Source organism: Chelon labrosus, assembly GCF_963514085.1.
Source record: "Chelon labrosus genome assembly, chromosome: 12".
In the NCBI taxonomy this organism is placed as follows: Eukaryota; Metazoa; Chordata; class Actinopteri; order Mugiliformes; family Mugilidae; genus Chelon; species Chelon labrosus.
The window spans coordinates 16,473,335-16,489,265 of NC_140345.1; positions in this window are offsets into that span (position 1 = coordinate 16,473,335).

Below are 15,931 nucleotides of genomic sequence, written 5' to 3' on the forward strand. Positions count from 1 at the left end.
AGAGCCAGTGAGACAAACACTGTTTATACAGGACCTGCCTTCGAAAACAAAGCCAGCAACAATTGATGTGATGATAGTTGTGAAACTGTGCAAAAATACTGACATATAAGCTGAGACATGTGGAGCCGGATGTTGCGCAGCATCATTGTCTGCTACACCACGGATGACTCTGGACAAGCCACCAATGAGGCTGTGGTCTGGGTCAGCAGTTGTCGCAGCCTTGCAGATATCCATGACAAGCTCTGACGAACCCTGTGGCTATGGTACAGACAGCAGCAGATAGCAGCACAATGTTTTTCTGAGTTGCACACTAGCGTGAGCGGCCAGCAAGGTAATCATATGGTAAACCTAGTCCCGCAGGGACGGTGGAGTAGTCTAACTTTTGCCAAAAAAAATTCTTTTGGAAGCAGGTTGGAAGCTAGGCTATACTCTACTGGCGGATTAGCAGGAACATTATTTTCTACATCCCTGTGCACAACTTGTAGCATCAAACTGGCACACTCAGTTTTCTGGGGTTGGACAATGCTGCCTCCAAAAACAGCCAGAGGCCACAGCAGAGGGTGGACAGCTGGTGGCTCTTGGTTGTAGATATCACTACTTCAGAGGCTACGAGCATGCTGTTTTTTTTTGTTTTTTTTAAATCGTAATGCATCTCATATCTGAAGCATAGACAGTATAAAGATTGACGTCGGAACTGCTCCTCAAAAGTTAAGCCAAAGCAAGTAAAGCTCCCCCTGGCGACTGGCTGCAGTATAGCTCATAGGCTCCACCTCCTCCATGTTAGTGGATGGGACTTGGGCCAGAGTTGGTGCATGATGGCGCTGCCCGTATCCCTGGGAAAATAGTGTATATACACTGACTAGTGTGAGTTTGGCCAATGCAAGGAAGAGGCGACACGTCCATATTTATACAGTCTATGACAGGGGTGTCAAAGTGATCCGTGAAAGGGCCGCTGTGGCTGCAGGTTTTCATTCCAACCATGCAGCTCCCATGCAGTGGGTGTGGCTGGCAAGTTTTTGTTCCACTCAAGCAAGAGGACACCTGAAATGACTGCGTGAAGGCAGTTCAGTTGATTGACTAAGCCAAGTCAGGTGTGCTGCTGCATGGTTGGAATGAAAACCTGCAGCCACAACGGCCCTTTCACGGATCACTTTGACACCTGTGGTCTATGATCTGAACCTATTCCCTCGGAGAATGATAAATCCAAAAGAAACAGATCTTGGAAGGTGTAGCAGCTCAGATCTCTCTTTGCCCATTAGGGTTAGGGTTAAGGTAAACTTAAGGTAAACTTCCTCATTCTGTTTTGTGGTCAGTTTCCAAAAGGTATGATCTGCAATACATTCAAAAAGATGCAGTAGGCTGAAAACATACAAGCTAAATAGCCAAGCAGACAAAAATAGTGGACACTGGAGGTACATCCAAGGTGGCTATATAAGACTTTGTGAAACTTTGACTGCCATATTGGCTCAGGTAGTCCATAATGGTTGTTTTTTTTTTTTTTTCTGGAGAAAAAGGCTGAAAAAGTGGAGCTGGCATATGAGGATTAGACAATTACATTGTTGTTGTTGTTGTTTCTTTTTTTTTTTAACATCAGACAGGCTATTTGAACAGAGAGAGCACTGTCTTCTACAGAGTGTTTTGTAACCTGCATGGGTTTCTGAAGGCTTGTGTAACATGTTTTGCTGCCACAGAGTAAATGATGTTTTTTTTTTTTTTGTACAGCAGATATAAACAACAGGGGAAATCTGCCAAAAAGCCAAAAGTTCAGCTGTCACGAATGACGACCTCAAAAAAAAAAAAAAAAGGCAAACAAACTGAAGAATGAAGGATACCTTTCAGAGAAAATGACTGTCAACATGTCAAGATCTTGACAGGATAGTATGAGAGTCTATGACTGAGAAGGCTTCCATATGAGGGTTACACAGAACACCGCATTTAAAGTTTCTCTTATACGAGAGAAAAGGCTTAAATTATGTGTGATGTGTCCAAAAATGATTCACGGTAAAGTACTTGTACTTAACCAAAAGGTGATCAGTTATTTTTGGCGGCCTAATGACTTTGGTTAAATTATTCATTCATTTTATATAAGAATATTTTTCAGTTTAATGCAGCCAGATCTCTGAAGAAGTGTGGTCTGGTCATTGTATGCTGTTGCCAGCATTTAATGGATGGTGCTGCAGAACCAACCCTTAAGCAGCCCAGAAGGTTGAGTATCATTAACCAGGAAGCCCTTACCTGACTTAACAACTGTCAGCATTAAATGTGTTAATTGAGTCAGTTTGTAGTGTGCAGTCAGTTACGAAAGCCCAGATTTACACCGAGACTAACTACCAACGCAATTTACAGAGAGACCACAATTACCACCAATGACAGGAGCTATTGAGAAACACACAAATACACAAAAACAATGCAAATATATTGTAACAGGTTTAGTATGCCTGCAAAAGCATATTTGCAAAGTTGAACATCTTGTATGTGTATGCACACGCATCTCAGTCGCACACACACACACACACACACAATCACAAGAACTAACCTGCCCACAGCCAAGGTCAGAGGGCTGCAATATAGATGAGCATATTTGATCAAGCTAGGAGAGGTTATGCAAATGGGATCCCTGCAATTAAACCAAATTCATGCATAATACATCAAGCCTCTGCACTTGTCTATGCGTATGTGTGTGTGTGTGTGTGTGGATGTCTGCCCGCCTGCAGCTTTATATCCTTGGGATCAAAAGGGGTGTGGCCACCATTCATTACTACAAGTGTAGTATTGACACGTTGGATGAATCATTTCCAAGCCTGTGCTAGACAACATTCAGAATACTGGAGACCCCACAGTCCAGCAATGTATCCAAAGAACTCAACATTCATGCACCCCGTCCAGTCTAGATGGTGAATACAGTTAAGTGAGACAGTTTATTGTCCACCTTGGTCTCAGGGCATTTTTTAATCTGTAAAAACTTTAATAGAACATCATGTGTTTAAAGTATTGATAATCAACTATCAATTATAAATATGAATTCTATATATATTGTATAACTCTTGCCTTTTTTTTACACAGACTGTTAATACCTCTGATTACTCCTGTGTTCTGTCTGGAAACGAGACATGGGTGCAGCATGGCCGCAACGCGTCTATGTGCTTGCTGCTGTAGAGATTCTTAAATAAAACATATGGGACAACCAGGATTCCAATTTTAACAGATATGTGCCTACAAATCAATTACCGACGTCTAATAGGCATATACGTTTGAAAATAATTTAACATACAGTATACTGGGCGCGCACAGAAAGCCACATGGTGCGCTTAATCAGCTGGAAATTCATCTGACTACAGTGGGTACGTGCCAAGTCAAGACAAATAGAAAAAGAAAAAAAAAAAAAAAACTGCCCAGCTCTGTTTGAATGTCTCTTTTCTTAACAGACCACTTCGATGTACTTTAAGGATACATCATGTGCATTCATTTAGTGAAGTGACTCAGCAGCGGAGTGGTGCTAAAGAACAGACAGCATAAATAAGCCTGGATGCACTAACAACAGAATTTATGAGATGAATGTGAAGGACTCTGTTAAAACGTTTTCAGTGTTTACTAATGGGCCTAGAACCTTTGGATGCCCAACAGAAAGATTTATTACTAATAACTGAAAAAATAAAAAAATAAAACAGATACAAAATATAGACCATAAAATATTATACATCAATAATAGATTACTACTGTATAATGAATTATTGTATACAGTATTTTTCTGGCTGAGACACTTTCTTACAGACTTCACTATTCCCCGACTGCTTGTCTGTCTCATTGTAATTATGCTTATCCTCTCTTGGGGTGACCCCCACTCTCCCAACCCCATTTGCCCCTGAAATCTTTATGGATCCTGAGCCGGTTGTCATGGAAACAAAGAGTACGCCAGGCACATGGTCCCCTCTTTGAATACAATTAATATGCAGCCTGATTTATCCCTTTTTTCTTCGGGGTATGGGATGGGGGGCAGGGGGGGTTGAGATAATTAGGGTAAGGAAGAAAAAAGGGGTGGGACAGGATGAAATGAATTTGCAGTTTTTTTTTTTTTTTTAAATGCATCTGAATTTTGGGGTGCAAGCGCGTGAGACGGTACGAGGACGATTAGGGGATGGAGGGACGGACAGATGGATTCATGAGTAGAGATAAAAGAAGATTAGGACGGGATGGCTTTAAATCAGACTTTATCTCCCTGCAAAAACAGTTTTCTCCATTTCATTTTGGAGATGTGACAGTTCTGACAACACAAGGAGGCTTGGATGGGTGTACAGACACACCGAAAGGGGAACGATGAGTTAGGGTTGCATATGCACGGTGTAGCGTCTGCAAAATCGAATTATTTTAACCTCAGAAGGAAGCAAAAAGAAGACAAAAAGCGATAGCAAAGATTCTATGTGAAGCAAATACTTGAAGGTATTGCTGTAAATACAGAATATATGTATGTATATGTAAGTTGTTGTCTTTTCTTACTCTCTTCTTTCATTTTGAATCCATTTATCTCTCTCCTCCGTCTCCTCTTATTTGTCCATCAACAACAACAGCACACATTATCCCTCCTCATTAGACACAACGCGAGAGTCCTTCAGCTGCAGCAGAGGGCTTGATCTTACAAGGGGGCCATGACACCAAGAGAGCACAGAGGAAGAAAGAGAAAGAAAGGGAGACGGACAAAAAAAAAAAGGGAATGGAAGGAGAAGTGAAAATTACTGATGAGGAGAGAGAGAGAGAGAGAGAGAGAGAGAGAGAGAGAGAGAGAGAGAGAGAGAGAGAGAGAGAAGTGTAAGTGGAGCCAGGTGACAGCCACGCAGAAGCAGTCGCGTGGAAAGAGCCAAACGTTGGAGCCAATTAATTCCCTCCACATGTTTTGAGACAAAAGCCTGTGCACTTGACCCTCCTGTGAGCTGAGAAAAAGGAGAGAAGGGTGTAGGCGCTGAGGGTGGTGTGAGGTGTGGCAACAAACTGCGGGCGAGAGAGGGGAGGATTTCTGGGCTACAAGAGAGGCATGAAAGTATAGGGAGAAGAATTGAAGGAGCAAAACAGGTACAGTTTAGGGAGGACGGGGTTGAGAGAGACGGAAGGAAAACTAGAAATACACACACACAAAAAAAACACAAGAACAGCAAAGATGTCCACGTATCCCTGCAGTAAGATTTTTGTTGCACACTTCTTTTGTTGTCGCTAGGTGTAACACCAAGGCCTCTAATGACTTGTAACTACGAATCCAATTGTGTGCCAAAAGTCAGCACCGTCTAAGACAAATAGAGATGGAAATTAAGCAAATACAGTGCACCCAACTGTTTGGAATGCACTGGGCCATGGCAACTGTAATGGCATTTCTAGTGTAATGAAACAAAGACTCAGCAGAAGTTTAAATAGGACTGTTTGGAAAAAGGGAGGCATTGGGTCTTTTTCAAACAAGAAAGCATTGTGAAAAGGAAACGAGAAAAGAGAGGTTGGTGTGGCCGTGTTGCTACAGGTGATTAAGGTGCCGTTTGAACAGGGACATTTAAACTAAATCTAAGTGTCGTACATCCCTGAAAACCCGCTGCTCACAATGTATTTGTAGTTTTTACTTTATGCTATGCACACGGCCTTTAACTGAAAATGAAAAGTTAGAGCAGCCTAATGCAAATGAGTTATTTCATTCTTTAAATCCTTTATTTTGGTAACACCACTACTGCAACAACATAACACTTTCACTGGAACGGACTACAACATCTGTCACAGTCTGGCAAAAGGTTCCGTCAATGGACCATTCAGCCACAAAAGTTACGCTTGCTATGCACAGAATCATGGCGAGGGGCTAACTTTGCTCGTGTGCACACACAGATATTCCACTGTGCCACATTGTTGTTATTGCTGCCTGAAGCTAGCATATAGGTCTGTCCAGTGCGAACCGCGATCAATACATTTTCAAAGGGAACTGACCGAGGGATGCTGAATCACCACTGTCAGTGACTAAATCTGTAACTCCCGAGCTCATCCCCGGTGAGTGAGAATGTCGCTAAGCTGTGTTGCAAAGTTACGGACCTTAGTTAAGGCACATTAAGAGACAGAAAGCAATGATAACCTGGTGACTGTAAATAACATGATGCTGTGCTGGTGTGGTTGTAGATGCCATTTGTTTCCAGTAAACTGAATGCTAACACCTTGAACTGGCAACAGACTGAACATACATACGAGTGCTAAATATTGGGAAAACATAGAAAGAAGCACATACAGTCCATACATTAACCTAACTAGACTTAGCAGTTGCATGTTTGTAGGTGGATGCCAGCATAAAGAATAATGACGTGTATGGCAGTGTTTATTCACAGGTTAAAAAAAAATGAAATGGGTAGCCGCATACTTATTGTCCATACAAAGAACTTTTTTTACACCTTTTAACACCTTTTGGACCTCTCAGAGCCACCATACATGCAAACGTCATTATCCATTATCTAATACTGCTGCCCACTGGGATGAATTAGATTGAGGAAAGTGGTCTTCTTCTTGTTAATGTGTGTAGCCAGTATTGCCAGCAGTATAACAAACTGGAGCACTGACATCCCAGAGTAGACCTGGAAACATTTTGGAATAACTCTGCAGCTACTTTACCCGCAGGTAAAAACTGTTTGCTCTCTGCGTCTTTTTGGGATTGGACGAACCCCGTTTCCTCTCGATTTTTCTACGTTTATTAAGTGGAAGGACCACAAATTCACTCTCCCTGAAGACGTTTGTCTCCTAGTGCAAATCATGCAACAACAGACTAATAAACATGTCATAATTAGCGTGGACGGTTTCTGTGCAGAAAAATATGAATACATTTTTTTGTGACGAAAGAAAAACCATAGCGAAAGCCCTATATTATATCTCTGCTGTAGGAAGAGTGATCATGAATTAGGATCCAGGGAATATTTAATGTTTTATGCGAAACCTGGAATTTATTTTTCATGCATGATATAAATGATCTATCCACGTACTGTATATATTTGTGTTTTTCTTTTCAAATTCAATCATTTCATCTCCAGTCCATCTATCTCTTTCCTCTTTCTCCTCTTATTTGTCCGTCCACTACAACAGCCCACATTATCCTTCCTCATTAGACACAACATAAGAGTCCTTCAGCTGCAGCAGAGGGCTTGATCTTACAAGGGGGGGCATGACACCTAGAGAGAGCCGAGAGGGAAGAAGAGAATAGCCGAAGAAAATAAGAGGTAACATGTGGAGTAGTGACAATTACTGAAAAAGGACAGATGGGGGAGAGAGATGAGGGAGGGGTGAAAGAAAAAAAAAAAAGATGAAGAATGGAGTGAGTGAGAGAGTGATAAGGGAGTGAAATTCGTTCGAGATTGGCATAGCAGAAGGCTACCCCTTGAACAGTAAATGCAAGAGCTAAGAGGTTTCTGATTAGGAGCATTTCAGTTTTATTTGAATTAAAAATTGCAGGAGAATCTCGTTAGCAGTACACGTCATTTGTGCTTTTCAAAGCTGTTCTGTAATGTCTAGCCTGGTGTAATTCTTATGTAAATGTCTGGTGACACGCCCTTTGGATCGCATTAAAGATGCATTAGAGAAGACGGAAACAAAAATACTTCTGCAAGCAAATGGATAATCCTCCGACAAATCAGAGCAACTTTGTTCAAAATCAACCCAATATTACTCAGAGGACGTGCATGACTACATTGCTTTCGCTCTTCTGTCCATAAAGCCCGCCCAAATGATTTGACTGGCCTGGAAGATCTTTCCAGGGACATGTTCAGATCCCAATGGAGTGATTTTCACCCGCCGATAAATTGTTGTGGTCAGGAAGAAGTTTAGGCTGACATTCATGAATCTCTGTTTATGAAATAAAGATTTCTTGTGATGTGAAAATAAGGTAAATAGTTAAGTCAAGACTGGGGGAACTTAGATATGGAAAGATTGTGGTTGGATCAGAATAAGCACAAACAAAGAAAAACTACAACGATCAGGCATAACATTATGTTGGGGGACAACTTGGGCCATCCTCAAACATTTATGCTCTGTATATATATTGTTAGTAGGGGCCTTTGGGTCCTATGGGTTGAGGGGAGGGGTCTCTGTGGATCAGGTGTGTTCTGGTGCATCTCATGGATACTTGATCAGTTTGGGATTTAGTGAATTTAGACTCCAGGTCAACACCTTGTGCTGTTTTTCATGTTTTTTGAGTTGTTCCTAAATCGTTTTTGTGTGTGTGCCTGTGTCATGCCACCATCAAGAAGTGTCATTGCTATGGGGTGGGGGTGCCTGGTCTGGTCTAGGCGTGTGGTACATGTCTAAGTAACATCCACATGAATACCAGGTCCAAAAGTTTCCCCACAGAACATTGAATTGTCACAAGATGGTCAATGATATTTACTTCTTCTGTCAGTGGTTTTAATGTTGTGGCTGATCAGTGTACCTGACCACCCTCCCTTTGCACCACTGTGATTTCATCTGACTTTCTCCTGCTCCCAGTGGAAAAGAGTCCTAATGTCTAAGATCACTAGAGGGTTTTGAAAGTAAGCCAATGCTGTTTGGGGGTTATTTGCTGAAATGACAGATGTTACCAGTTGTCTTGGGAGGGCAGTTGAGGGTCTAAAGTTGTGCTCAAAACCAGCAAGCTGTGCTTTGCAAGAAATAGTAAGCCCCAAAGGGTTCTGCACCGCATCAGAACATTGACTTGGTTTCGTTACAAATTGAACTTGTGTCTACTGGAGTAAAGGTTGTGCTAATTGTAACCAACAGCCCAGACATTATGTGCCGACAGGTGTTGCTGTGAGGAAAAGCCCCATTGGTGCATTTAATCAGCCGCTCCGAAAATAGACCGGCTTGTAAAACAATACAGACAAAAATAAACCTGTTTTGCTTGATATTATCAGATCTTTACATTGATTAGTATGATTTCAAACCGCCTCATATGTTTGGGATGAAAATTATTCAAAACAACACAGGATTTTCTTGAGTCGCAGATTCATTGTAATTGCTGTTACTGTGTCACTCAGGAGGTGGCTAGTGATTTTGATGACTGATTGCTGCCACCAGGCTGGTCGATGGTGAGGAAAGAGAGAGTTCAGAGCTTGGTAAAAAGGGAAAAACGAAAAGACGAAGTGTTTGGGATAATGCTCGTCTTGGTCCCAAACGGTGTAACTGCGTTGCACTATTTCTGTTTTCCTTCAAAATAATAGTACACCATTAGTGCACATTCCAAAAGAGAGAGCAGGGCCCTGTGGGTTTCAATAAATAAATAAAAATCCTAGGTAAATAAAATAATAAGAATATATTCTGTGTTTAAGAGCATGAGCTTCTGCCATGGTACTAAAAAAAACATTCGATATGTTCACTTCAGTTTAGCTCATTTCCTTTTTCCTCTACCCTCCATCCATCACCGGAGTGGAAAGGTCCTACTTGCCAAATACTGTACATTCACATAGAAGTCCTTCTCTACTGGAAAAGCAGGGGAGAGTGCTAGTTAGTATATTAACAGACATCCTGCCACATTTTTGAGACGGCATCACTTTTGCTGAACTCTTAAGAGAGGAGGGAGAGGCAACTCTGCTCTGGAGTAGGATTTCTCACCATTTTGCGTTTATTATGTATTATTTTCCCGTCACTCTTTCATGTCTGGAGTTAAGAAACATCAGTTATGAGAGAATTCTTCTGACCAGAAGAAGGTAGATACTCAAGACTTTTTCTTGACTTGTTTTTAATGTATTCAGATTATTTTAAGGAAAAGCAGGAACGCCAGAGGATTGGCCTTTTATGTATATTAGTGTAAGTACATAAGTCAGCTGTGGCACCAGGTGTTACTGGTGGTGGATAAGATAAAGGATTAGTGTCTGTAGAAAGGTGAAAACAAAAGACAATGGTAAATGCTCCAGGGTTTCCCATACAGCGCTAACGCTATGGCGGGCCACCAGGGTCTAATTTACTCCAGTATAGTCTCATAACGAATTGGAAATAGTTTTGTACGTTTCGAACAACGTTGTGCTTGCGTTATTTTTCCTATTGCTCACGAAAGCGTCTCTCTCGCCATCCCCACCCCAAAGCCACTTCCCTACAGACCCTCCACACACAGACACCAGTCGCTCACCTGCTCTGTACTTAATGTAAACTGACGCAGAAAACGGCATGGACAACTTGTGTTGTTCACTACTAAAATTATTATCTTTATTTTTTAAACCATGGAGATTCACAATTATTTAAAGACATTTGTTGAAAACCCGGAGGAAAAGGCTCTAGACGTAATGTGAACTAGCTAAACTTTATAAGCGCTAGCTAGCCAAGTTAAATTGAAAGTCAACTGTTTACTATAAATTAGATTTTTCCGCTGATACTTTATCGAAATTTACATACATTTGTCCATAGAATACCACGGCAACAGCCTTATGTTTAGTGTGCCTGTACATGAACTGATGAACTACACAGACTGCTGCTATTTGTCGTTAAATCCAATGTGCGCATTATTACGGTAATTTAAAGTTTTATGTGTCATATACTGCATAAATAGATTTTAATAGGTTGTTTAACATCATAATTAGGGGCTTTAATTAAGACAGTAGAAACAATAACCCCCCTGGCAAAAAAACAAAACAAAAAAAAAAAAATTGGCAAACACTTTTGTTTTTTTTTAAAGAAATCTCAGCCCTTTCCCTTGTAAAAGCAAAGAAAGAAGAAAGAGACGCTACCAGAAGAGACTGGAAGAGAAAATTCTATCATTTGATTGTCTGATAGACTGCCTCGCTCGACCTCCACATGTTCAACACCCCACGTTAGGAACATCTCTCTGGGACAATAGACTGAAACAAGTACTCTAGCGGGGAAGGCAATCTGGTGCTGGAGATGTCATTAGGGGGGACCTGAGAGCAAGCGATTGAGCAGAGAGTGCTTCCCTGGAGAGGCGGCGCGGAGTCTGTTCTTTCACTGAGATTCCCTCTTAACAGCCCTCTTAATCCCTCTGTCTATCTTTCCTGCTTCTGTCTAATACCCGGTGTCTTCACAGGTTTAACAAATGCATTTAGCAGGTTTAATGCCAACTGTAAGGCTGTATCTTTCTAAAAAAAAAAAACTGTTCTGGTTGAAATCTAATCTGAGAGATATTGAAAATTCCGTCAATCAAATCTGGGATTAAACGGTTTGAACCTTTAAAATGACTGGCGAGTGGGAGAAAACACATTTTCACACAAAGGGACATAAAGACAAACAATGTTAAAGTCACGGACAAAAAGGTCAGTTGGTCGCATGCATTAAATTATGTAACAATCTGGCAGTACCTCATGAAAAAATCATGTGGGACACCATAGAGTGGAAGCCAAGAGACATCATAGTGTACTGTCTCTCAATTATTTATTTAGTTAATTTTTAAAAATTGTGTAGATAATTGTTATTCTTGTTTCTTGATGTTACTCTTGAATTTCCGCGCAATATGTTAATGTTTGATACAAATACGTACGTTAAAAAAAAATATTCCGATGAACGGAAGAATTTTTAAAATACTATTAATTTGAGTTTTCGATTGAGCAACTGTATTGGCACATTCACTTTCTACTTATTTGTTGCCTAAAAATCCATCACATTTACTGTAAAACCAGTTGCTGGACAGAAGCACGACTCTCACTGGGACGTGTGACCTAGCCACAGGAAAATTTTGGCATTTGTGGTCGCATTTGTGTTAACATTTCATCCCTGCCCAAAGTTGACAAGCCTGCTAACGCGCAAGCAAATTCTTTTTTTGCACTTTGCTTTTTTCGGCTTCAAACGAACTTACAAACTGCACGAAAGACTGCAGTCCCTCAGGAACAGCAGTGTGCTGAACATCAATTAGGAGCATAGTGGAGTCAGTTGCATCTGCAGGTCATATAATGTGGTTGGCACATTATGAGTTTTTATGAGTTTTTTACTATAAAACTCTTTAAAATTCAATTTTGAAACAGAATAAAAAGATCACTGCATTTGTTTCAGAAGTCGGTCGACTCACTCACAGTGACTGAAGCTGAATCATAGAGAAACCAGTTGAGTTAACGTTGGTACTGGCTTGCACTTGAATTTCAGCTAACTTATCGTCTCACTGAAACGAGCGCTTTGAAATTTTATCACCACACTAACTGCACTGTTACCATATGAACCATCAAACTGTCATGACATGATGTTAATTACACACTCAAGATTCAATATGTGAACAGCCCTGTGGATTTCTTTGTATCAAGTTATGTCCTGACTTGCCAGTCAAGTAAAATAAAATCACAGACATACTTATTTTTAACTAAAGCTTAAAATACACACACAAAAAATGTATACATCATCATCAATTTCAAATGCTGTATGATAATTCCTGTGTAATGATGTTTCAAAATGACGCCTGAGCTTTTGATTGAGGACCAGATGGTATGTACATTGACCACATCACACACCATTTTATTACTGTTCCTTCCCCTAGCAAGAGGTTAAGTACTTAGAGAGAGCAGTGCCCTGGAGTGTGTCCCTCATGGCAGACTGTCAAGACAGTATATGACCAGAATAACGTCTGGCTGATTTGACTGCTCTCTAATAAGGTACCACTGTATGTCAGTGTGTCACCAGGTAATTGACGTTGCGATTATTTTAAGGCTGGCCTTACAATGTTAACAGGAATCACATGTGGCATACTGTATTCAAACAGCAGAATATATGATATGCAAAACTGCTGGGAACACATGATATTAAAGACTAAACACACAGACAATTTAAGAGAAACTAAGTAAGGCTACAATGCATATCAGATGAACAACAGATGTCAGGTCAGCAGACCATAGCATCATTAGACCTACTTTGAGCATGTACTTTTGCACACATATCAATAGAAAGGCACTCAGGAACAATTCAAAGCGCATACAATGTAATGCAAGGTGCAGGAATAATAAGGTAGGGTGAATATTAAAGTGAGCATTGGGGAAGCACAAAAACTTCAAGTTAAATGTGCTAAAAAAAAAAAGTAAAGAAGAAATAATAAATGACAGAGAAGAGCGTGCAGAACACCCGATGAGACAGAGGAGAAGGTGACAGAAGGGATGTTTAGGCGACATGATAGGCACCAGTTGGCAAGAGAAGGAAGGAAGGAGTTGGGAATGTTGTAGCAAAGCTGGAGGTAAAGGAGAATTGAATGCAGTGCAGACAACAGGAGAGGGAAACGGAGGAATACAGGCATACATAGAAATGTTCTTTAGCATCCGAAGTGCATGAAGGGGCAGAATGTTACAAGTGTGAGAAAGGGTGGGGAGAGAGTGGAACAGAGCCAAAAAAGAACAGTTATTGATAGGCTCAAGCAGTTGCTATAGGGGATTTCGTAGGTACTTTTTTAACCCCTTTAATTTTTGCATAACAGCTATGAAAAACATTTGGAGCACGCACATTCAACTGAGAGTCATAAATACTATGTGCCAAATATATGATGATTATCAAGTTCTATGTTTGCTTTGACAAAGGTTGTGTTCACATTAAAATACTTCTCAATGGTACCATTGCTATACTATTACATTTATTCTTGTGGTCATGTACTTTTGTTCACGTTTGCATATTCACATTTCAGACTTTGTTGTCTTGATCAAGATAGTGATCCTATTAGTGCATATTCATGCGGCGTATAAAGCTGTTACAATTCACGGGCCACATCCTTCAGAGGATATTGTCAATGTAGGCTTGGTCTTATTTGCGGACAGAGAATATCCACCCATGTGTTGTTACATGACTGTCTGGTGTACTGCCAATTTTGCATCACCGCCCTCATGCTTGCGCCTGTCACTCTAGCATGACAATCGCCGCTAATGTGGATGGAGCAAGAAAGTTTTATTTTTATTTTTTGTTTAAACATATTATTAATATTGTTAATACATATAATATAACATATTATTAATATTTTTCAAAGAATAAATCAATTACACAATTATGAAAAATATTTATTTAGCACATTCCAACAATGCACAATATAAAATAAAATAAAATAAAATGTTTAACTTGACCCCACTCACGTGTACATTAAATAATAATGGAGCAGAAGCTTTTGCAGATGGAAATCAGCATTGATCCACTGTGCGGTTAGACTGAGCATATTTGTTTTTATTTTTATTAAGAAAAATTGGTGCACTGCACCTTTAGAAAAATAGCGCTGTCCCTTTAAGAAAGACGGTAGTCTTAATTGAAGTTGTGCGTGGCTGTGGATGTGTGCCGCTGGGCACATCGCAATAAAAATTGAAAAACAAAACAAAAAGATGAACGTTTGTCTTGCTGTTTGTTTTGGAGGTGCAGCAGATAAATGATTAGACTAACATCTAAAACTTTTTTTGTTTGCAATGGCACGCGATCTACCGCACTGCCTTCGCAATCTACCGGTCTATCACAATCGACGTATTGGGCACCCCGCCCTTTGCCTTGGTACCATCACTGAGAAACTTCCTTGCTTGGATGTTTGGGTTTCAGGTGATAAATTAAACCCGACTTGGAGAAATTCTTTGCAGATGCACCTCTCTTGAAATTTCAGCATTACATGTTTTGCAAATCACTATCAGTGGGTCTTTATATAATATTTATATAATACTTTATATACTGAAATACGTCCACACGGCAGACATGCCTGTGCCGGCTGCGGTTGTTGCTTGCGTCATCACCACATCCTGTTTCGGTGATCTTTCGGCTGAAAACCCAAAATGCACTTTTGAGCCATTTTCGGCAGAAAATTTTCGGTGGCTGAATATTCGGTGCATCCCTAATATATACGGCTAGACTCGTAAACTCTGTTTTACTCAAATTTACTATCCATGCTTATGATGTTTCTGCTACTTTCCACTTCACCCCACTACATGTGAGAGGTAATATCATCGATTTTATATCTCTAGCCTTCTATATCTCTAGCCCATATATTAGGGATGCACCGAATACACACACACACACACACACACACACACACACACACATATATATCTATATATCTATATCTATCTCTATATATATATACATATATATATACATAAATGTGATACAATTATGAATACAGTGGGCTGTACTGGTAGTGGGCTGATCTGGCTATGGGGCCTGGCATGCAACAAACTGCAATGCATTGTATAACATTGTACGGTCTTTCTGTCAGAACCAGCTGCTCAAATTCTTCCAATTCTTCTAACACATCAACTTTGAGGACAAAACGATCACGTTATACCCACTGACAGGTGCCATGGTAACAAAATAATTAATGTTATTTACTTAACTTGTCAGTGTTCAAACACACTGAGCAAGACAGTGGCTCACCGATCCACACCACCAGATCCACAGCAACATAAGAAATGTTGACAACTACAAGTACCTTGGTCTCCCATGAAGTGGCCCAAAGAACACAGCCACAGCCAAATACCTACAGATAGTACGGCAAGTCCTAAATATTCAGCTGAATGGGAACAGCAAGATCTGGGCTATCAACACCTACACCCTGCCGGTCATAAGCTACCCCACTGGCATAATAACCTGGCCAAAGGAGGAGAAGATAGAGGCAACTAAGTGAAAAGATGAAGGTAAAGGAACAGTGAGCAAAGATCCAGGCGTACACAAGGAAGATGCCTCCTGAAATGCTGAGTGAATATCTGAGGCAGAAACCCAAGGAGGAGAAAGAAGAGCAGGAAAGATCCTGGGGGGCCAAACCACAGCACATTATGTACCACCGGTAGATAGCAGAAGTGACTGATACCGAGAAATCCTACCAGTAGCTGGATGAGGCGCTAATCATGGCAGCACAGGCACAGGCTCTAAGTACCAGATCGATAGAGGCCAGGGTCTACAACACCAGGAGTGACCCTAGGTGCAGATGCCCCTGAAACAATCTAGGACATAACAGCAGGGTGTAAGATGCTAGAAGGCAGCACGTACATGGAACGCCATAACCAAGTTGCTGGCATAGTGTACCGAA